We start from the raw sequence: 25,105 nt of genomic DNA on the forward strand, positions 1-25,105 counted from the left end.
GTGATGGCTAATAGTGCCCTTTTCTCTCTTGATTTCCTTTCAGTTGAGATGACAGTGTTATAATCATCGACTTGGCAAATATTTACTTCCTTATAAACTTTCAAAAGTCTTTGAACATGTGTAATAGCTTATATATTTATATATATATTATTGCATACACAAGTGTAATGGAGAAATAAGTTGAACAGTAGGGAAAATATGCAGCACTTTAAGCTTAGCTTAGTCTGATCGTGCAAAATGTTTCATTTACTACATTAACTGGGTTATGCTACTGCCATTGCTTGATCTTTCTTATCTCTGGAATATCCTAACTCCAACCCAAGAGTTCTTATTCAGGACAATGTGTGGGTGTTTGCAACACCATGGTAGAGACAAATGTGTGCTTGGATAGGATGTTTGCAGGCTATTTGAGTCCCACACCGGTGTCCATCTCACCTGTGTACTGTTTACCAGCCAGCATTTGTGTCTGTAATTGTTGCCTGGAGGGGTCTAACATACTGTAGACTCTTCCAGCTTGCTTGAAGCCTAGTAGCCCACAGAGGCTGGTTGATCTGACCTTGACTCATCTCAGGTGCTCTGAGGTTTGGCTGTGTACAATTCAGCTCCTTCCTAAATTGATTGCTCTGTAGCCTCACTGAAAAACCAGTTCATCCCTTTTAGATGTCCCCTCTGGCAAGCACTCCTGATAGATTCTCTCACATTTATGGATTTCTTCGGTAAACACAGGAAACAAGAGCCCCTTGTAAAAGCTAAAAAAAACCAAAAAACCAAAACAAAACAAAAAAAACCAACATACTCGTATTAGGATGACTTCAAGTTTGCACCTTCCCAGAGTCCCAGACTAGGAGAGAAGACAAGAGCTCCCCACACCCTATTTCTGTTTGAGTTATTATCTTTTGTCCTTCTTTTCTCTCTTCTTCCCAGACCTTCCCCAACTCATTCACTTTGAACTGAAGTGCTTGGAGGAAATTAGGAATCACACATCAGATCACTGTCTTCTCCTATCACCAGATGCTTTGGCCTTTAGATAGGCTCTTCTTGTCCTTGCTGTCCTGGGTGGCACTGGGATCTTCTCTACATATTGGGGTAAATGCTTTAGGCAAGAACTGTGATTATTTGAAGAATGTTAGAGGGATTTAGAAATATTAACTTAGGTTCTCAGTTTGGTTTTCCAGAAAGCTCACTTGTTACACAATCTGTTTTGAATGTCAGCAGGTGAATTCCTTCTTTCCCTTTGCATTCCTTGAGTTGCATTTCTAGTTTCCCACCACGTACCACATCACCTCCACTGCAGGAAGATTAGACAGAAGGAAAACATAGCATACATCCAAGAAAATGGAAGGCACAGGAAATCCTGTTCTGAATTGCAATTCAAACTTCTTGCATATTGTTTCCATAAACTTAGATGCTAACAAAAAAATGATTATTTTCTAGACTCAGCTACCAATCACAGAATTTTCCACCATTAATGAAAGTATCATCTGCTAAAATTATAGCAGTGATAATGTTTACTTGCCCAGAGAAAGAATGAAAAGTTAGTAAGTAACCAGCAGTTGTTCATGATATAAAATAACAATAGTACTGAAGGAGAGCCCAGTCACCAACCTAACTCCGTCTGCCTCTCTGACTTTCCCCCATTCCCTCTGAGTTCTCCTGAGCCATTCTCCTCTGTACTCACCTTGAATTCCAGGAACAACAACAGGTCTGATGGGTAAAGATCTTGTCACAAGAGTCAGCACTATGTCCAAGGCAGGAACCACTTCCCTATCCCGACAAAGGCCCATTTGAAAAACCCTAAGGTACTGAGGAACCACAGCCTGCCTGATAAAGATCACCTGCTTTGGCAGCTGTTCAACCCATTCATCTAGGCAAACCCTCAGCCCTGGCCTCAGTCCCCTTTCTAAAAAAAACCTTCAAAATCACTGTTTGCTCCTCAATGTTAGGACTCAAGATGCAGACCCCCCTTTGGGTCCTCTGTGTGGCTACACTGATTAAAGCTCCTTTCCTGTTGTTCACCATTTACTTTTCTGGGGTTTGAGGGTTTTTTTGTGGGGGAGGGGAGCAAGTGACTGAACTTGATTTGTTCCATCCCCAGAATCAGGCCTCTGACTTAGGACTTTGGAAACCGTATCTATGATACCATTCTTTAACTATTGGATTATCCTTCTATTGCTATTATGAAAATTTGCTGATCTATATAATTAAATATGTATGATCACTATTACTTTTGTAGTCAAATTGTATTAAAAAATGTGGAAGCCACCCATGAAGTACTTGAAGGTCTTCTCTCAGTCTGGCAGCCAGGGAGATTTTAGGTTTAACCTTGGGAACTATCTGAGGCTCAAGCACTCAAGATTGCCCAAGGCACACGACCTTTATCTCTGCTCTAGCAGGAAGGTTCCTCATAGTAGTTCCAGAGATAGGTGTAACCCCCTGGGAACTGGACAGCCCACCTATAACCTTTTTTGGTGAAGAACATTCTATGGAAGGCCTTTGATGTTCCCCAATATAAATAAAGCAAGCGAGGGCTCCATTTTGCATTTTTAAGATAGAAGCGTGATCTGTGTGATTGGCAAGCCCATACTGCCCCTGCTTTCTGAAAATATTTCTGTGTCCTGTGGGTTTTTTTTGTTGTTCTATTTTTCTTAGCTTTTATTACATGGCCAGCCCATTCCACTGAGAGGAACCCCATTCCCAATGCCTGTGTGGGTTCGGGTGAGGAAAAAAAAGGCAATTTTCAGCTGATTAGAAGAAATTTGTATAGATCTTCTGATTCTGCTTGTGACTCTCTCATATGATAGGGCCAAATAAGAGAAGTAAGCTCTACTTAAATTCTCTGGTGCATGCATTCAGGGCACAGCAGTAGATGGATGGGACTTTTCTACTGTGGATGATGAGTAATAATTAAAAGCAAATTGTAGTGTATTTTAGAAGACATGCCTTCAGGACTTATTTGAAATAAGCATTAGGGAGGGAAAGAGAAGGATTTCTATACAAATGAAAAAATTATTTAGAAGGGATATCTGCCATCTAAGATAGTGAATTTTATATGGGAAAAGTGTAAGAAATAGTGTCCTTATGTTTTTTAAATACAAGAAGGAGGCAAGAAATAACAACAACCTGTATTCTCATGTAAGTGAGGCTAAAAGTAACTTTAATTTTAAAATATAATGGTGATCAGTAAATTATTATAGATAAAATACAATATAATGGCAAGCAATTGTAGATGTCATTAAATTCAAAATTCTTTGAAGTGACCCTTTATATGTATTTGGTTTCTTTCAAGTTCAGATTAAAAAATCTATGACTTTAGGAATTGGGCACAATCTCACACACTTATAATCCTAACAACTGAGGCAAGTGGTTGAGGCAGGAGGATCACAAATTTGAGGCCAGCCTTGGCAATTTAGGAAGTCCCTATCTCAAAATATTTTTTAAAAAAGAAGAAGAAAAGAGCTTAAGATGTAGCTTAGTATTAAAGTGCCCCTGGGTTCAATTCTTAGTATCAACACACACACACACACACACACACACACACACACACAAAAAAAAAAAAAAAATCTACAGCCTTACAGCATTCAAATGACTAGTATTTTCATATATTCTCAATGATGCTTAACACAGGAATAAGCTCAAATTGGGTTCTTTTTTAATATACATTTTTATAACTGTATTTATTTTTTTTAATGTGGTGCCTAGGATCAAATCCAGTGCCTTACCCCTGCTAGGCAAAGGCTCTACAACTGAGGTATAGCCACAGCCCCTAAATTGGGTTCTTAAGCCATACATATTTACTTAATTAAGATAGGAGAATCTGAAATAAAATTTAAATCATAAATATAGAGAATGCTTTGGATTTTTCTTACTCTTTTCTTTGTCTGGTGATACAGCAATCTAATACAAAGTCTATTAACATAAAAAATATATTGAAGATAGTACCTTAGTCTGCTTTGTGCTACTATAAGAGAATACCTGAGGCTGAATAATTTATAATGAGCAGAAATATATTTGGTTCTGAAAACTGGGAAGTCCAAGATCATTGTTCTAGCAGCTGGCAAGGATCATTGTGGTACATCATCCCATGGTGGAAAGCAGAAAAGCAAAAGAGAGTAAGAGCAAGAGGGGGCAAGGCTCCTCATGTGACATTAGTCCATCCATCAGAATGCAGACCTCATGACCAGGTCATTTCTCATTAGTTCCTACTCCAAACCCTATTGCATTGGGGTTTAAATTTTCAACATATAAACTCTGAGTGACTCATTCAATCAATAGAATTCTATCCCTGGCCCCCAATTTTATGTCTTTCTCACAATGAAAATACATTCACTCCATCCCACAATGGTCCCCAAAGTCTTGTTTCAGCATTAATTCAAAAATTTAAAGTCTAGAGTCTCACCTCGATTAGATATGAGTGAGACTCAAGGCATGATTTATTCTGAAGCCATTCCTCCGTCACTCTGGTCCTGTGAAATTAACAAGTTATAGTGTTTCCAAAATGCAATGGTGGAACAGGCACAGGATAAACATTCTCCTTCCAGAAGGAAGAAATGGGTAAAAAGAAAGGGATAACTGGTTCCAAGTAAGTCCAAATCCCAAGAGAGAAAAGCACATTAATTCCTATACCTGAAAAATAACCTTTTACTCCAGGCCCTGCATCCTGGGCACCCTGAGGCTCAGTAACCCTGCCCCTGTGGCTTTGCTAGCCTCAGTCCATTCAGCTGCTCCTATAGGCTAGAGTTTTGTTTCTGCAGCTTTCCCAGGCTGGAGCTATACAGCTTTCACCCTGTAAATCTCTGGTTTCAGTGACTGTCCCACTGCCAGGGCACTTCTTAAGCACAGCCCTCATGGTACTTTCTGCAGTAATCTTGTTCTGATGACTGTGCTGTAGAAGCTCCTCCTCTGTGACAAGTCTCTGCTTAGGCCTACAGTGTGTCCAAGACAACCTTTGAAGTCAAGGTAGAGGCCAACACGGTCGGGTCGCCTATCTCTTGCATTTAGTGTGCCTGCAGATTCAACACCATGTGGGTAACACCAAGGTTTACAGCCAGTACTTTCTGAAGCAGAAGAAGCTAGAGTGACATCTCAGCCCAACTGAACTATGTCTGGAGTGGCTGAAGAGCAAGTACTGCCCTGAAATTCAAGGAGCAAAAGCCCCAGGGTGATGCTGGGCAGTGAGTGCTAAGGTCCTGGGGCTGTCCCTCTGGAAATTTAGCTGTAAACGCCCTATTCTGGGTTTGTGATGGGAAGTGCAGCCTCAGAAATCTTTGAGATGCCTCAAGCAAAGAAGAAGAAGAAGAAGAAGAAGAAGAAGAGGAAGAAGAGGAAGAAGAGGAAGAAGAGGAAGAAGAGGAAGAAGAGGAAGAAGAGGAAGAAGAGGAAGAAGAGGAAGAAGAGGAAGAAGAGGAAGAAGAGGAAGAAGAGGAAGAAGAGGAAGAAGAAGAAAATAAAATGTGTTTATTTTATCTTATCATTATTTTTTTTAATTCTGGGGATTGAACCCAGAAGCACTCTACCACTGAGCTACATCCCTAGACTTCTTTTTTTTTTTATTTTTCATTTTGAGATAGGTATCACTAAGTTGTCCAGGCTGGCCTCAAACTTGCCATCCCCATGCCTCAGCCTCCCATCCCTCAGCCTCCTGAGTTGCTAAGATTACAGATGTGTGTTACCATGTTCAGCTTCACCTGTGATATTCTTCAGGGCACCTGAATTCTGAGATGAATCATTTCCTTGAGAATCAAGAACGAGGCCGCAGGTGGAACATATCTTCATTCTTCATGCTGAGTGACCACTATAAGTCAGGCCTTGGTTAGCAATGGAAGTAAAACCATAAAAAAGGAGACAGTTCTTGCCAGCAGAGGGCACAGTCTAGGAAGGTCAGGGGTGACTGTTCAAATGTGGAAGAGCCAAGCTCACCCATCATAGAAGGTGTACTATTAAATAGTCCATTTGCTACAGTATGATGTGGTAGCAGAAACATTTTGAAAGCTAATACAGGGCCTTTTCAGGGATAGAGTGGGATTTACAACCAAAGCTTATAAATTCACCCTTCATCTACTCGACTCTAAAAGACCAAAGTTTTTAGGCAAGGAAAAAATGTTCAGAAAAATCAGTTAATCAAGTGGTAGAACAAAAGATATGACAAAGGAGTAAAAATGTGCAGGAAATATGTGATTTATGTACTTGGCATGAAAAAAAATATAGAGATTTTTTTAAGGGTTGTGGACTTCATGAGGTTTGTTTATTTTAGTTTAAAAAAAAAAACTGTGAATGCTACCCAAGCATATATATGTTAGGCAGACAAGAAAGTCAGTGGAAATAAATTGAGAAAATTTGAGATGATCATTGATGGAACACATTACATAAGCCAACAGAAGAATATCAGGCTATTAATGCTGGCAGAATTTGTCCTAGAAAGAAACAATTCTTTTTCTTGAGAAGGAAAAGATGTTCTCAAGTGAAGAAGCAGCAAAATACTTCAGTAGCGTATAATTTCTCACTGTTCCCACACAGGTCACGCTTTTCATGCCTCCATATATTTACGCGGAGTGTCTCTTCTGCTGAGAATTTTCCTCACCATCTTTTCCATTTGGTGCAAATGTGACTTCCATAAAGATCTTCCCTGAACCCCATCTCTCCTTCTGTCCTAGTCAGTATTTTTTTCATTACTTCTATATTCCCACAACACTTTTGCATGCTATAGTTATAGTCATCATTTATTCACTCAATTATTCTGAAATATTTTTAAATAGCTACCCTATATTAGGCACTCTTCTAGTCTGTGAAATTGAAATAGGTAGACTCTCAGGGAGAGAAAGAGACCCTCTTTATAACAAGGACATAAAACTCTCCGCTTGTGCCTGTGAATCCAATGATGGCTAAAAGTGGAATTTAAGATTTGCTGTCTCTGTCTCCATTTTGCGTCTGTCTCCTTTACTCTGTGTTACCTTGGATTCCAGAAACAAGGTCTGTTCAGATGAATATTCTGTGATGAGTGGAAGTTACCTCCCTGGCAACAGCAACTTTCTTATTGGAGGATGAGGCCCCATCTGACCAATCCTAAGACAGTGATGGACAAACCACACCGGATCAAGGTCACCTGCTTTGGCAGCTCTGAGAAGCCTCCAGCTGTGCCAACCCAGGCCCCAACCCTTGCCCCCTCTCCCCTTTCTATAAAACCTCTAATGACATGGGTGCCCTTCTCTTCCCAGTGTAGCTGCACTCATTAAAGTTACTCTCATGCTTTTTGCTATTATCTTTTCTGTTTGGTTTTCTAGGCAAGTGGCAAGTATCTGATTTATTGGATCCCCAGAGTCAGGCCTCTGACCTAGGACTCTGGTAACATTACTAGAGGGAGACTCAGATCTATGAACATGATCAGCCATGACTGTCTCTTTAGTTAGGTGAACAAAACCTGCAGCATATGCTTGTACTGGATCAATTAGAGCCAAAGCATCATCAATTTGAATGTCACCGGGTTCAAAGACCTACCACCTACACAATGTGCTCACACCTGGTTTATGGCTAGACAGTTTAAACAAGAAGAAACATTCTGAACCCCAAATATCAAATAATTGATGTGGTATTTTATTTTCTCAGAAGTTTGCCAGGAAAGCTATATTTTTCTTTCAAGAAAAATCCTGTAGTCAGAAAGCTGAACACTGGATGCAATATTCAACTTCTCTTATCCATATTAGCCAACAAGACAAGGGCATCTGCAACTTCCCTTTGGACTGTATAGCCTTTTGCTTGGCTGTCCTTGAATAAATCTTTGCTTGTGCCTTGCTTTCTCCCTGAAATTCTTTTCAATGATGTAAGGGAAGAACCTGTCCTGGCCCAGTTGAGGTCCTTGTCTTATTTTCTGATATGGAATAACTGAGTGTGGCTGGAGGAAGTAGGTCACTGGAGATATGCCTTTGGGTTTTATATTTTGTCCCTGATGAGTAGAGTCCCCCTGAACCCTCATGTCTCTCTCTCTCTCTCTCTCTCTCTCTCTCTCTCTCTCTCTCTCTCTTCTGGTTGCCACATTACTCCCCTCTGCCATATGCTTTCTGCATGATGTTCTGCCTCATCTTGGGCTCAGAGCTTTGGAGTTGGCCAACTATGGACCAAACGCTGAAGCAAAATAAACTTTTCTTCCTCTAAGTTCTTGTAAAGTTTTTAGTCACAAAAACGCTAACTGAAACCTAGGGATTGAACCCAGGCATGCTCTATTATTGAGCAACATCCCCAGCCATTTTTACTTTTTATTTTGAAATAAGGACTCACTAAATTGTCCAGGCTAGCCTCAAACTTGTGATCCCCTGTCTCAGCCTCCCAAATTGCTGAGATTACAGATGCCCAGCCTAAAAATATTTTTTTAATAAAATGAGTTAATGAATAAATGAGTGAAAACTGAGGTTGTCATTGTATCAAATTGGCTTAATCTTTTCAATTCATTTAAAGAGAATGGTTCAAACAAGAAAGAGTCTGGAAAATTGAGCTAAGCAGAAAAGGCAGAAACCCATTTGTATCTTAGCAAATTAGAAGTCATTGGCTGAATATAAGGGTAGTGAAAATGATTTTCAGGAACAAATGTTGTAGAAAATGTAAGAGAGATTTAGGCTATTTATAATAACAAAAAAAATCTGAAATAGCTACTTGAGATTACATGGCTTAATATTGGGACTCTCGATCATCAAAGTTTATCTATTTTGTGTAATCCCAGTAACCAGGAAGGGTAAGGCAAGAGGATCACAAGTTTGAAGCAGCCTCAGCAATTTAGTGAGACCCTAAACAACTTAGCAAGACCCTGCCTCAATGTAAAAAAATAAATAAATAAAGGGACTGGGAATGTAGCCAGTGGTAAAGTGCTGCTGGGTTCAATTCCTAGTACAAAAAAAAAAATTGTCCATTTTGTCTGTGAAATAAATAAGGAAAGAATTTCCACCCATTCCACTCATTCATTTTTGTTAATGTAAAACATGTATTGGTCACATATTATGCCTAGGCACTATTCTAGATACTGGTGATTCTAAATAAAATATAATTAGCAGATATTTAAAAATTAGGTCATTTTAGACTTTGAGTTACTATAAGGAAATCAACAGACTGATGTAATAAAGAGTAATGGGGGACCAGATGAATACAATGAAAAGTTTGAAGAATGTGGAAATGGCAAAATCAATCTGTTGAGACATTCTAGTGTGTAATGGGAGCATTGTTGATGTAGAGTCAGATTTAGAGTGGGGATGTAAGTGGCAGATATGCAGGAAATATAGAGAAGTTTAGAGTCTGGAGTTTGAAGTAGGAACAGAGAAGATTTGGTATTAGAAGAAATAATACCATTAGAAGGTTTTGTGACTATGGTTAAATGAAAACTCAGAATTGAGGTAACTGGAGCAATGCTAAATGATGGCAAAGCATAATTTTCCTCCACTTTTTCTTCAGATTTTAGTTCAATCATGACTTTTTCAGGAAACTCTCTCCTGACCTTTATCACTTAATAAAATTACTTATTATAAAAAAATCATACCAGAATGAATTTATCTTTTATATCATGCTTACGATTTTAAGTGGCTCTCTTTATTCTTTGACAAGAAGATTGCCATTATGGTCTTTGGAATTGAACAAAGATGAAAATAAATAACTTTAAGTGAAGAACATGTAAATTTGAGAGGAATCATGGACCCAATGTTTTATAAGAAATGTCAAGAATACTGCTGGTGAGTTGGATAGAGAAACCAACTCAGATGCTAATTCAACACCAAATATTGGAGGCAGGTAGAAACTGAAAGTCCTTAAGGAGACAATGAAAGTTTAAAAGAAAGAAATTTATTATTGGAGGCTAGAGATGTGAGATCTTTTTATTTATCACAAAGATTTCAGAAACATTGCAAATGGAAAACATATCCCCAAAACTAATAGATTCCAGGAATAGTGTTAAAAGTGCCAAGTATTTTTTTAGCCATATATAGAAAGATATGGCTATAGAGATTAGTTTAAAAGACTCCTATTCAATTTTTAACAAATTTTGTAGGAAATAAAAAGGGATTTAGAATCACTGAATTGCTTATCACCTTCTGTGTTTTTTTAATTTAATTTATCTATTTTTATTACTTATTCTAATTTGTTATACATGACAGCAGAATGTCATTCAGTTCATATTACACAAATAGAGCACAATTTTTCATGTCTCTGTACACAAAGTAGAATCACATCATTTGTGTTTTCATACTTGTACTTAGGGTAATGATGTCCATCTCATTCCACCATCTTTCCTACCCCCATACCCTTTCATCTGCTATTTTTATAACCTACAAATAATTCTTAAAGTAAGGAATACCTTAAGGAAAATAACAAATCCAGAGCATTGTCAGGAATGTGGCCCCAGAGTAAAGATCAAATCAAGGACATAGCTGAAAGATCCCTTCCTTCCGACACACACACAAAAAAAGATTTAAGGTATTTGTTACAAGAGTTTGAAGGGAATGGTCTGTCATCATAATGAACTCAGATAAAACAGACTATTTCAAGGGAATTTGTAACATTTATTTATTTTATAAACTGAATCCTAATAAGATCCATATGTAACTCATGAAGTTTTAAGACAATTGTATTGGCAGAAGTATCATTAGCCTAAACTAAAAAGGACAGAGTTTAAAAATAAAAGAACTATTAAGCTCCAAACTCATAGAAGCAGGCTCAGAAACTCACTCAGTAAAAACACAGGGCATTTATAATTTAATAAAGCAAAATAAGGTAAGATTAGAGTGATTCAGAGAGAAGCATGGAAAATCACTGCCCCGAAGCATGACTGGACCCTAACTGAGGAATTAGTGATGTGTGCTTGCCTGCATTTCAGAGTTGTTATGAAGTAATATACTTCTAACTCCTAACCACTTTTAACATATGTGTCTATTGTGCAAGACTTTTATACTTTTTACCATTTTATGTTGTATATATGTGCAATGTGTTTGAGAGACAGATAATTTTTGAGTTTAGTTCACAGGCTTTATGATCAAACAAAACAAAAGACTGGATCTGATTTAAATGCCAAGGTCCTGAACTTCAAAATTGAGCCAATGTGGTAATGAGATGAGATTGCAGGTTCTGGGTAGGGGATGAGTAGATTTTGCATGTGTAAAGGAAGTGGACCACTGCCAACCCAAGGGCTAACAGTAGTAGTTTACAAAGATAGTCTGAAAATAGCTATACCGATCAATATTCATAATCTTTTTCTGTTTCCCTCCCTCAGATCTAGGCTGGCTTAGAATTTTTACCAATAGAATGTGCAAGAAATGCACATTCATATGATTTCCATATTTAGGTCTTAAGAAGTCTTAGAGCTGCACTTGGCATCTTGGACATATGCAGTTGAAATTTGGAAATATCATACTGTGAGAGACTCAAGACACATGGAGAGAACAAGCACAGGCACTCTTATTGATGGCCACAGTGCAGCTTCCTGCCAACAGACAGAATCAATTGCTAGCCAGTGAATGACTCACCTTGGAAATCCATTCCACTGGAACCAGCTAATAATAGATAACATCCACACCAGAGCTAGCAAGACAAAACCACCACCTAATCATCAATTAATATCACTGTTAAATAAAATGTGGAATAAATACACAAGGGAATATTATTCAGCCATAACGAAGAAATAACTCTTGCCATTTATAGCAAAATAGATAGAACCAGAGGATACACTATTAGATGAAATAAGCTAGACACAGAAAGTACCACATGTTTTCTCTCATATATTGGATATTAATAGTGTCAACCCAAGGTACAATAATGATTACTAGAATCTGGGAAGGTAGGGAAACAGTGGATAAAAGGAGTATGGATTTGATCAGTGCACAATATAGTCATGTATTAAAACATAATACTTAGCCCTATTGATATATATAACTAATACATGTTGATCAAAAATCAAATCAAATAAATTTTTAAAAATATTTTAAAAAATACTACTGTGAGAAGGTATAATATCCCTTTTAAGTCACTAAAATTCTCTTAAGATTTATGTGGTCTGTAATATATGAAGATTTAATCAAAACAAATACTTAAGATTGTATACACTATTTATACTGGTATTCCATACAAATCACATATAAATAGTTCAGGAAAAAAATATATTTATTATGTAAAATGTATGTGTTTCCCACCATTTTCTAATTTGCATCAGATTAAATAAAAAATTTTTAAAATTTTTTTTTTATTTTGTAAAATAGAGTATCTGTTCACTCCTATAAATATATATTGACTGTCCATACAAAACATGCTATGCACTCTGGTGGATACAAGGACAAATCAGATATAGTTTATGTTCTCAAAGTGCTTTGGTTCTACAATGGAAATTTGGATATAAAAATATGTATATGTATTTATTTATTGTTTATTATTTATTTATTCTTTCTTTCTTGACTACTATGTCTTTTGTACATTTTTTAACCAAAGAGCATCCTAGAGATGATAACATTTATATAGTATTTAACTTTTTATATTCTGTTCAAAATTAGCTTTTTAGCACTTCAAAGGGAAATTAGAAAACTTACTACTTACTATTTAGTACATTTAACCTCCCCTATATGTTGTAGTTCTTCTTGGTTTTACAATTACATATATTTAAAACAACCTAGTTTGAATGTTAGAATTTTTATTTTCAACCATTCTATGTATTTCAAAAAATTTAAGAGAAGAAAAATAGTCTACACTATTTACCCAGTTATCTGCCATTTCTATGTCTTTTTCTTCTTTCCTGGTGTTTCAAGTTCCCCTCTGGTACCATTTCCCTTGTATCAATTCGATGAATGTAAATTGTTTTTGTTTTATCTGAGAATGTCGTCACTTCATCTTTTTTTTTTTTTTCCTGAGGAACGTTTTTCCATTGCCCACGGGATTCTAGGATGGTGTTTCTTTACTTTTAACACTTTAAATATGTTCTGCTTCCCTTTAGTCTACTGGGTTATGATGGGAAATCCAGTTGCTAGATCTTGTCCTGTCAGGCCTGAGAAAAGCCTTCCCTTCAGCACTTTAGGTCCCTGCTCAGAATCTGTGCCACTCAGGTATTATCTGGGGCTGGGGTAGGAGGGAGAAGAAAACAGGATTCACTCCATTCCTTCTAGTGCTCGGGAGTCTTGTTTCCAGCTTACTGGTGCAGAAACTGAGGCCTTTTCATGCCTACCAGTTGGTCCTTCTAGGTCTCCAGGTGCCTTTGAGTCCAAGGCTGGAGAGACAGGGGGGGTGAGGAGGAGGGCATTCACCCCTGGTTGGGGAGTATATCACACTCTGGACCTCATCAGAAATCTTCCCACTTCCACTTAGATTTGAGTCCTCAGATAGCTACTCTCTACCTTCTTTTTAGAGCTTGTGTTTGCATTTAGTTGAAGAGACAAAGTACAGTGTACTTACTTCATCTTGCCCAGGGTACAATCTCTTTGAAAATTACTCAAGCAAATATTTACATCACATGGGAACTTTCTATATGCTATAGTCAAGGTTTAAAATAACTCTTATTATTAAATGAACATATAACAGATATTCTCAATGTATTGACATAGTATGTAATCGCTACTGCCAGTTACTGGTGATGAGTCCTGCTTCCTGACATGTGGAAGTATAACTTAGAGAAGCACTCCAGGGCAAGCATATAAAGCAGGGTTTACTTAAAAAGGGGTAACACAGACTTTTCCTGGAAGGGAATAGGGGGCCATAGCTGATATCATGGTATCCCAAGAAGTGAGAGCCTTCTGCCTTTTTATATGTCCTAAGCTTCCTTTGTTCTGCTCTCTTCCCCTTATCTCTCTCCTTCCTGCTTATATGACTAGGCCCAGGAGATCCTTGGTGGGATAGTCAAAAGGTGAGAAGCACATGGGCTGGAGGGGACCAAGGTGGAGAGATCTGGGCTGGAAGGGGAATAATTAACAACTTTCTTTAGGGAGGGACAATCCTTGGGACAGGTTATTTTAGCAATAAGTTGGAGCAGGGGCAGGTTATCTTGGTAGAGAAAGGATACAGAAAGGGCTCTGAAGGAATTAACATTTCAATTTCTCCATCCTCTGGACGGACCCTTGCCTATCTGCCTCTCTAATTCTGGCTTCATTATCATTTACAAAAGCATTATGTAATGTTGCAGTAATTTTTAATACTCTCTTTAAATATTTGAGTAATCACATGTTTTATTTGGGAGGGGGGTACTGGGAATTAAACTCAGGGGCACTCAACCACTGAGCCATATCCCCAGCCCTATTTTATATTTCATTTAGAGACAGGGTCTCACTGAGTTGCTTAGTGCCTTGGCATTGCTGAGGCTGGCTTTGAACTTGTGATCCATCCATCCTGTCTCAGCCTCCTGAGTTGCTGGGATTACAGGTGTGCGCCACAGAGCCTGGGTTAAGTAATCACATTTTAAGTTAAGCCCCTCTTTTTCCTGTGATCAATTTCCATTTTGTAAATGTCTTCGGTATTTATGTTTACAGAAATTTATGTTCACCAAATGGAACACAGAAACGTTTGGTAAAATTACAGAAAAACAAAAACTGGAAAAAATAATAAAAAAGAATCACAGGAAAAAAAAAGTCATAGGAATTAAAATGTTCAAAAATTTAGCCATTCAACTTATTTGGATAAAGCAATCTTTTAAACACATTGCCATTTATTTTCCTCAATAATTTCTATTCATGATTGAAAGCTGAATTTTTCACTGTGTTGTGGGCAGTGTTCCATTTCTTTAACTAGAAAAATGAGCTCATATATAAGAAAACAAATTAAATCTTATGGAAATAGGGCCCCAACAGTATACCCTGGTGAAAGCCAAGCAAGAAAATGAAATATAAGGGAATATAAATCAGTCTGTCTTGTTCAGCAAATCTAAAGCTCTGCTTAAAGACTTTGCATACAGAAAACACCCTGCAAGCAGCTGTAGTTCTGCCTATTGTGGAGTCTAATGAATGGTTATTTTCCTTCTGATGTTTATTCTAGAATAACAATAAAGGTCATTGATCTCAAATTCTAGGTTGTTTTTGCCAATCATCCACCCACAGTTATATATTGTCTTTTTTTACATAATGTTTTAAAATTTTATCTAAATCTGAAAACAACAATTTTTAAAAAGAAAGATTTCTTAGGTTTTGAAGTAGTCATTTGTCACTCTATAACTAAAACTAGAAATCTAAGGCAGCACATTTTCTTAGGTTTTCTTTTGACTTTGTGTTAGAGACTTTTTGTTGATTTATTTTTAAGTCATGTGCTAACAACCTGTTTTTCCCTGCTAAGCTTCAGAACATCTCTAAGGAGAAATAAAGTATGTCTTTGGAAATAACATATTTTGTTTTAAAAAACAGAAGAAAGTGTTCCTTGACAATGATAGGTTGAAACTTAGTTCACCATGCCCAGAGTAAAAAGGTTATTTTCTTTGCTCTCTATTTTTCATCTGAATGCAAAAATATGATATTTCCCCAAAATGATAAAAAGCTTTCATTGAATTTCAAGGAAAAAGAAGATGTCAGATTAATCTGGGCCCAACCTTATCACCATAAGCTTCAATAAAATATAAGCTTCACATCAGCAATGCAAGGAAAATATAAGAAGCTTTGGGAAAGGGTCATGTTGCTCAACCTGGCTCTGAATAAGAAATTCATATCTGCATACATATATTCTATGCTCTATCAGCAAATGTTCCAAAATATCCCCATCTTAAACCTTTCTTTTCATCTTGTTCTTGGTGTTACCTTATCTTTGTCTCTCTACATCAATAAGAGCAGTCTAAACTGCTGGAGAGATCATGTAAGCACCTTTGAACATTTACATCAAAAATTTTATGTCATCAATGAAAAGATTATGTTAGTGTTAAAGGAAGCTGGAAAATCAAAGGAGTTTGATTCCAGTGTGGATATATAAAGCTTGTTTACAAATTTTCACTAACATTTCTAACACAGTCACTCTCACACACACATAAACACACACACATGGGATTATCAATACATTTTTATTTTTTAATAAAAATGTTTTGAGTCCCTACTGTGTGCCAGTAAGTATTTTAAGCATTAGAAGCACAAGAGTGAGCAAATCAGATAAAAATCTCTGGCAAAATAATTTGTATTGTACTTGAAAAAGATAGTGATTAACATAACAAGTAATTATGTTAGAAAGTATTAAGTGCTATTAAAATATATATATATATATATATATATATATATATATATATATATATATATATATATATATATATATATATAAAATTCCAACAGCTAGAGCTGAAGTTGCAATGGGAGTAGAGTTTAAGAACAACTTGAATATCAGAGCTATGGAGATAATGAAGCCATGGGTGACTTTAAGATTTTGGGTTATAAAATTTGAGAGAATAAAGTGCCTAGTCACTAAGATGTGGAACACTAAAAAAGAGGGATTTGGGACAGAGTATGAGGTGTTTTAGGATCTGCTTCAGATATATTTTCTCATCTTCTACACCTCAGATGATGATTTAGATAATGACATGCCTCAAGTCAGTCTTCACATATCTTAGTTATATATACCCATTCTGTAGGTAGCCTCATGCAGTCTGTTGGTTCTAAATTCCATTGATAACCTAACAGATTCTGATTTTTTATATTAGACTTCATTCCTAAACCCTAGACTTGTCTGTCTACTTCGTATTAGACATTTCCACTTACATATTGCCTTAGCCTAAGGTAGGGAGCTTGAATTACAATTTTTTCTTTTCTTTGGGGGGGGGAGTGTGGGGGACAGGAGGTACCTGGGATTGTACTCCAGGGCATTCAACCACTGTGCCACATCCCCAGACCTATTTTTTGTATTTTATTTAGAAACATGGTCTCATCAAGTTATTCATCCCTTACTTTTGCTGAGGCTGGCATTTGAACTCGTGATCCTCCTGCCTAAGCCTTCTGAGCCACTTGGATTACAGGCGTGTGCCACGATGCCTGGCATATTCTATTATTTTCTTATGGAATTCTATCCCAGGGTGAGTGCTAAGGAAAGGGAAGAAAGAAATTAAGGAGATCAAAACCAAGTTTGCACCCTAGGGCTTACTACTTCTAAGTGTGACTAGTTTTTAAATCCTTTGGGACATGCCTGCTTTTCAGGATCATGTGTTGATGGAGTAAGGGGAAAGAATGTTCTCACCATTTCTCTTCTCTCATTTGTCAAGGATTTCACCCAAGAGCCATTACCCCTTTCTCCCTCCTTACACATAACCTAAGTGTGGGAAATATGAGGGCATTCTATACCAGGTTTTCTACAGGGGAGTCCTAGGGAAGGAGACAAAATACTTGAGGCATGGGCAGAAAGTGACACGCTGTTGAGACATCCTAGCTGGTAAGTTAAAAAACCCGAAATGACTGTAATGGTCTCAGTGGTGGTGGTGGTGACCTGATACCAAGCCTGAAGGAATAGTTCTTAGTTGCTCTTGGTGTATCACCATTAGGAGGTAAGTGTGTCAGACTGAGTTGTTCTGAAGAGTATAATTCAACCCAATACAGATGTTCATAATATCTCAAATTTTACATGTTCCAAATCAGCTTATTATTGTCTGCTTCCAAATCTCTTTCTTCCACAGTTAATTTCTATTCCCTCTTTCTCCAACTTGGAATCATCCTTACCATTATTTCTTTCACATCATAAATCTAATTTGTGAGGAAATCAGTTAAAGCTAACTCACTTCTTTTCCTACAGTATCTGTGGCTTCTCCAGGTACTTATAGGTCAGAGAAATTCTTTTAAAATGTCAAGTCAGAACATGCCCCTCTTTTATTCAGACCCTTATGATGGCATCTAAACTCAGAGTAAAATTTCAAGAATTTTTATGATCCCCTATGATCTGCTCCCTTCCTAATAATTTCTCTGACTGCTTTCCTACACCATCTCTCTGCACCTTTCTTAGACATCTTATTGTCAAATAGGCTAAATAGCTCCCAGGATTTTTGTATTCTCTTTGCATTCTTAGTCTGTTAGGACAGGAAGGTTATTCTTCAAGATAATCTGCATAGCTCCTTCCCTTATTTTCTTCAAGTCTTGTTGAAATGATATCACCTGAAATGAACTTTCTCTGATCACCCTACATAATAACACCATCCACGGTGATGCTATTGGGTGATACACCACCCATTTGCCACTGAGGCCCCACCCCATGCCTTTCCATATTGTTTTACATATATATTTATTTCCTTATTTTCTGTGCCTCCCTCTGGAATGTAAGTTTCTTCAAAGCAGAAAATTTCCCTGCTGTGTTTATTGCTGAATCCCTTCATACCTAAGACTGACGTTTGCTACATAGAAGGGACTTAATGAACATACATTGATAAAAATGACATGAATGGCATTCCTTGTACTATGAGAATCGTGTTTTGTTTTTTTCTGTTTTCTTTTTGCTCATTATTTCATTAGCAAATAGAACTTTAGCATTGGTCTTCAGATAAGACAGCCTGACTTCTCCCATAATCCTTCAAAAGACAACAAAAGGATATAAAAAATAAGGCATCAAATATATTCAATTTTCTGTTAACACCTATTGTCTGGCTTATTTTAAATCCTCTCTGACTTTTAAGCTCTTTAATGAGGAGGGCAAGAACATTATCAAGTTATCCTTAGTAAGCTGGTAGGTGAAATGTAAGGAAAATGAAATACACTGAAATAATTTCCCCAAATAATCACTATCTTGTTATGTCAAATGGAAGGAAGTAAGCTATTATTACTGCTTGTAAGACTTCATATTAGTCCAAAGACTCCTCTAAGGGATACATAAAAGAAACTTCTTAGTATTCTGTAAATATTCAGAAATGAAAGTATGCTTTGCATAGTTGTGAGACTGATTTTCACTTTTGGAGATTAAAAATTCCTTGCAGAGCTTGGCAAGTGCACAGATTTGGAACATCAGATTATTATTTCTAGACTTAGGTTTTTTTATCCACATCAACCAAATAAACATGTTGAATAATTGCTTTTTTGTGCACTTTGCTCAATTTGTTAGTTCATTTATTGAACTCAAAAGAATTATTGATCAATCTGTATCAGTTATGATTATCATGCGATATGATAGCTACAATTTACTGATGGTTTAAGACATAAACTATAACATATTTCTTATAGCATTCTAAAAGCATTATACTGCAGACATTTATCCCACCTTCTCACCCACACTTGACATGGCCAAACTTTAAATATAGCCACTATATTGGGCATAGAATAGTATCCTGTTGTGATTTAAATTTTATTTCCTTGGTGACCAATAACCATAATCTCTTTTTTATGTGTTTATTTACTAAGTCAGTAATTTTCTGGTGAATCCTCTATTCGAGTCCTTATCCTCAAATCTGTCTATGTTTGTAAATGTTGTGTATGAACTTAAGAATGCATATTTTGCTATTGTTGGATGGTGTCTTAATCCATTTTTAGTTTCTAAGTACATAATATTGTAGACTGGTTAAGCTATAAACAAAAGAGATTTATTTTGGCTCATGTGTCTAGTCCAAGGTGATGGGGTTACATCTGTGAATGGCCCTCATGCTGGCAGAGTCCAGAGGTGTACAAGGCATCATATGGTAAAAGGCAAGGAGTGCCCAAAAGACCTAGTCAAGTGGCTTTTATGCAAGACCCAAGCTAGAGATATGTCAACTCATGAAAACAACCTATGAAACAGACATGAATGGGTTAATCCATTCACGAGGATAGAGCCCTAATGACCTCTTGAAGGTCCCACCTGCTCCCATCTCTTCATATCTTATAATGGGGATTAAAACTCAGCATGATTTTTGGAGTGGGCAAACCATATTCAAACCATCACAGATAGGATATAAAATAAATATCTATAGCTAATTGATTTTCTGTCTATTCTATCAATTATTGAAAAACTCATATTGAAATTGTTCAAAAGAACATTTTATTATTTCACCTCCTTGGATTATCCTTTCTCAGAATGAAAGTCATTATTACTTATATATTGACCTATATTTTAGCTGTGTAAAGTATAAGGACATAACTAGTTCCTGTTACCCCTTTTAGGACCAGAGTAGAAAACTGGATGATTGTTTTTGAAATGTAGAAAACTGGTTCCATGCTTGAGAAAGCAAACACTGGCTTTTGCTCCTGCCTGGGTATCAGAAAAATCAGAGTAGTGAATGGATAACTGTTTTGGTGGCAGGAGAGGGCTGGTGAGGCATTGAATTATTCTACCCTCACAGCATGAGTCAAGACAAGTACCCCAGCGTGGGGGTGCATGGGAGAACAGAGAAGCTGTCAACTTGGCATGTGTCCAATAGATATCCTGTAGGTTTAGAAGTACTCAGCAGAATTGAGGCAACCTTCTGTGAACTACCAGGTGCTCAGTATATGTAAAAGGAAGAGATATGCTTCATTTTTGGGTAATTTGTATTCCAGGATCGAAGACAGTCAAAAATTATCTGAATAGCCTATAAAAACACTAATAAGACAAGAATCTTCTATATTTTAGGGCTCCACTCAGGTATACCAACTTTATCTGCCAAGCTGGGAGTATAAAACCAATCACCCCAGGGAAAACATATCCTATTTGCTTCACCTCTTCTCACCTCCTAGCAGCTGAAAGCAGAGCTAAAATAGAAAAGGTAAGCAAACAGAGAGTAGGTTAGTAGAAGCACCACTACTACCTTCTTCATCATCTACTTCCAAGCAGTTGCAATGAGAATGAGAACATTTAATTCCAAATCGAAGAGTTTTGATCATTAAATAGTTCTATACATTCCAAGTATTGAATTGTGACTATGTAGGAATGGAAATTAACCCAACATAAGTTAACTGGCTATTAAAGAACATATAATTAGTGAGTGACAAAGCAGAATATAAAACAGGTCTATTTAACCCCAAGTCTTTTACCACCTAATAACCAACCAAATGAGCCAAATTTCAGTATTGCACATAGACCCAGCTTAATAAGATTTTTTTTAAGAGTGAGGGACACAATGAACCAGTTTTCCTTTCTACAAATAGGATTAATAATAACTGTTGATTCTCTGTCTAGTACAATTCAGGGCTTATGTTTAAATACCTTCTACATTCTAATAACTCAGAAAAATTGTTTATCCTTTGAACTAACTCAAGTTTCTATTTGAATTTATGAATTTAATGTTTGTGTTGGGGGTTTTTGTTTCTTTTTCTTTTTTTTTTTTTTTTTTTTTTTTGGTACTGTAGGTTGAACCCAGGGATGCTCAACCACTAAATCATGTCCCCAGCCCTTTTAAAATATTTTTTTTTATTACAGACAGTGAGTCTCTAAGTGAGTCTAAGTGAGTCTTTTGCTGAGTCTCCAAGTGCCTCACTAAGTTGCTGAGACTGGCTTTGAACTCGTGGTCCTTCTGCCCCAACCTCCTGAGTGGCTGGGATTACAGCCATGGTATTTATAAGGTAAGAAAGATTATACTTTCTTAGATAAAGATTCCATTGGTTGTGTTTTTTTGTTATTATTATTTTGTTGTTGTTTTTGTTTTTGTTTTTGGTACTGGGGATTGAACCCAAGGGTGCTTTGTGCTTTACCGCTGAGCTACATCCTCAGTTCTTTTCACTTTGGGACAGGGTTTCATGAAATTGCTTAGGCTCCCCTTGAACTTGTCTTTCTGCTGCCTGACCCTTCCTAGTCACTGGGATTACACGTGTGCACCACCACACCTAGCAAATTTATCATATCTTTAATTCAGTGACATATAACAAGTAGGGTACCTGGCCCGCCTATGACCCTGGCACTAGGCTAGGTGGTACAGAAAGAGAAGAAAGAGATCAAGCCAAAGTTCCTGCGTCACGAACTTTATAATGTGGCAAGGAAAATGAATAAAAGCAAGTAACTATCAGTGTCAATATTATTACAAAAATATATATGCAGCATGTTTGTCATGAAACTTAATCTGCTTAGGAGTGTTAGGGATGGTTTCCCCTACAGGAAATAATATTTAATAGAGTACAAAGAAAATGAATAGGAACTAATAAATGAAGATGGGATTAAAGGAAGAGAAAGACACTACTTAGGTCACTACCATGTTACCTGTCAACATAGTATAAAGTACAGTCTATGTTAGTGTTGTTGTAATTTTCCTTTCTCTGATTATAAAATAACTTTGTTTTGATCTTATATTATGTATCTCTCAATGCAAAATATAAAGTGTTAACTCCCTCCAATTACTATGACTCCTGCTAACAGTTTGGGGTATGACTTACAGATATTTTTTCTATTTATCAAATATTATATACATGCATACACACCTAAAATAGGGCTCTTCTATAATAGAGTTGCATATGCCTCATAAATCTAGCGGATCTCTTTTCATACCAGTAAATATAAAAGCATCTTATCTTCTGATACATGAAGTATCAAAACTAAACCAATTGCATGTCAACATTGTTTTTGTTCTTAATAATATCACTACCCATGCTAAAACAAATAGTCTCTGTGTATATTATTTCAATTATTTCCATAATAACTTATAAGAGTTGGAAATTCTGGACAAAATTTAAAACATGATGCTAATAAGAAATGCTTTCTTAAATTGAGTACAGTTGTGCACATCTATTATTCCAGAGATTCAGGAGGCTGAGGCAAGAGGATCACAAGTTCAAGTACAGTCTCAGCAATCTAGCAAGGCTCTAAGCAACTTAGCAAGAACCTGTCTCTAAATAAAAAATAAAAAGGGGTGGGGATGTAGCTCAGTGGTAGAGTGTTACTTTGGTTCAGTCCCCAGGAATCACCCCCTGCCAAACAGAAAGCTATTCATAAATAATGTAAGTGCTATTATCAATATACTCACTTTTAAATAGAATATCATCTATGTTTATTCATAAAATATTAAAATATATCTAAAATATATTATAAAGTCCCTTAATTCTACTACATGTTTATTAAAAATGCTAACTCATTGAGGTCAGTTAGCTAAAATGAAACAAAAATGCTTAAATTTATTCAGTCAACATTCACTTATTTCTTCAGAATATTGTAGAGGGAAATAAAGAAACTAGATGGAACTTTTCTGAGCAATATTTAATAACCATAAAACAAAATGTGAACTTTGTATTTTAATGTTAATATTCACTTATTTTTAGTTTATCCTGGTGTCTTTGTTTGATTCCTGCAGTAAAAACATTAATTAATATTCATGAATTCACTAAGATTCACCTTGATTTGAGCTGATATTGAAATATACGGACAATAGCTTTTAAAAGTAGCTATCTTATCTCAGAGACTTGGAAGCCTGAGGCAGAAAGATCAGAAGTTCGAGGTCAGCCTGGGCAACTTATGAAGACTCTGTCTCAAAATAAAAATAAAAAGGGCTGGGGGTATAATTCAGTGGTAGAACAACACTGGGTTTAAGTACTGCAAAACAAATAAATAAGTAAAAAAATTAAGTCAATAAAAGTGACTACCTTGCAATTTGGAAAGATAGCATTAAATCACTCATTATTATCCAGCATTGAGCTACATTTTCAATTTGCTAATTTATGGAATATCATCAGTAGTTATTTAAAAAAATGAAAGCAGTTTCATTTCTTTTTTATATCAACATAAATTTAAAGTCTCACCTTTTATTTTATTTAAACAAAAAATTCTCAACTTCATTCAGAATTTCAGGCCAGTAATAAATAGAATTTTTCTACTAAAATGCTTGAACACTATACTCTCATTTTAATAATCCCAATCTGTTATTCATAGCTTACCATTCATCCTTTATCTCTGACAGTACATGCAAAGTTGAAGTTATTTTATCAGTAAAAATATCCAGATAAAAGTAATAATTTTGATAGATTCCAGGCTCCTTACTCCAGTTTTGACAGAAAATTTAAAATGAATGTTACCATAATGTTCTTTTTATAATAAATCATGCAGCTTTTCAAAGGAAGTCCAGCTAGCAAAGACCCTGCACTGCAGTTAATATCTTAGTGAATCCATCTTGGCTCAGAATTGTTCCTCAGACATGAGGTAAACCAGAGGTAAACTTTAGCCAAACTTGGGGCTACATACCTGTAATCTCAGCGACTTGGGAGACTGAGGTAGGATGATCACAAATTTGAGACTAGCCTCAGCAATTTAGCAAGGCCCTAGTCAACTTTGTGATACCCTACCTCAAAGTAAAAAAATAGGGCTGGTGATGTAGCTCAGTGATAGAGTGCCCCTAGGTTCAATCTCCAATATAAAAAGAAGAAGGAGAAGGAGAAGGAGAAGGAGAAGGAGAAGAGAAAAAGAAGACTGTATTGATAATCACATAACTTCATCTGCTAATCTATCTCTCAGTGCTGTTTTTGTAATCCGGCTACTGTCAGACACTGATATCTTCTCCTTGGGTTTATTTAGATCTCATTAGTGGTTTATTTAGATCTTCCTTGTATTCTAATCATCTGCTGAATCTCTTTCTCCTTAACTGCAATTCCTCTATACAACCTTTAGCATTGCTACTTTCCCTCCTTTCCCCACCAATAATTTATTTTTGAAAAGATTTCAACCTGCTATTTCAAGAAATAGTAGTACAATCAATATCCATGTATCCTTTGCCTATATTCATTCATTGCTACCTTCTGCCACATTTGTACTTTGTTTTCTATCCACATAGACTTTTAATTCTGAACTATTCAGAAGTAAGTTACAAGATCTCATGACGCTTTCCCCTTAAATACTTAAGGACATATCTCCTAAGCATAATCTTCAATATAACTGTGAACCATGTCTACACCTAAGAAATGTAATAAGTAAGTGATCATGGTGTACAATATAGATAAGAGTTTGAAACCACATTTTTCCCATGGTGCAATTTCCTTTGTAGCAATTTTTGTTGTTTTTCTTTCTCTTGTTGCAGGACCTAATTAAACATCAGTCATTCATTTACTCTAGCGCATCTTTCTAAACCTGTGGTTGCTGTGTAGTATGTCATGTACTGGCACAATTTAACCATTTCCCCACTGTTGAATAATTGTGCTGTTATAATTTTAAACACTTGACTTGCATCATGAAAGAAATATATGATCATAGACAAAGCAGGAAATGCAGATGAAATACAAACAATAACAAACCAAATTCCTACTATTCCTGTATAATATTTGTTTATATGTTGATGTACATTCTTTCTGTTTATGTTTTGTGTATGGGCAGAGGT

At 36.4% G+C, this 25,105-nt stretch overlaps 1 protein-coding gene across 2 annotated transcripts in view; it reads left to right on the plus strand.

Moving 5' to 3' along the window:
* The window catches only part of LOC120890843 (uncharacterized), a 435,648-nt gene that overhangs the window by 387,346 nt on the left and 23,197 nt on the right, over positions 1–25,105 (plus strand). For both annotated transcript variants that reach the window (XM_078026799.1, XM_078026800.1), the window contains one exon: positions 21,238–21,380. The gene's annotated coding sequence lies outside the window, so the exon portion shown is untranslated. The remainder of the gene's footprint in view (positions 1–21,237; positions 21,381–25,105) is intronic.

Source organism: Ictidomys tridecemlineatus, chromosome 11, assembly GCF_052094955.1.
Source record: "Ictidomys tridecemlineatus isolate mIctTri1 chromosome 11, mIctTri1.hap1, whole genome shotgun sequence".
Classification (NCBI taxonomy): domain Eukaryota; kingdom Metazoa; phylum Chordata; class Mammalia; order Rodentia; family Sciuridae; genus Ictidomys; species Ictidomys tridecemlineatus.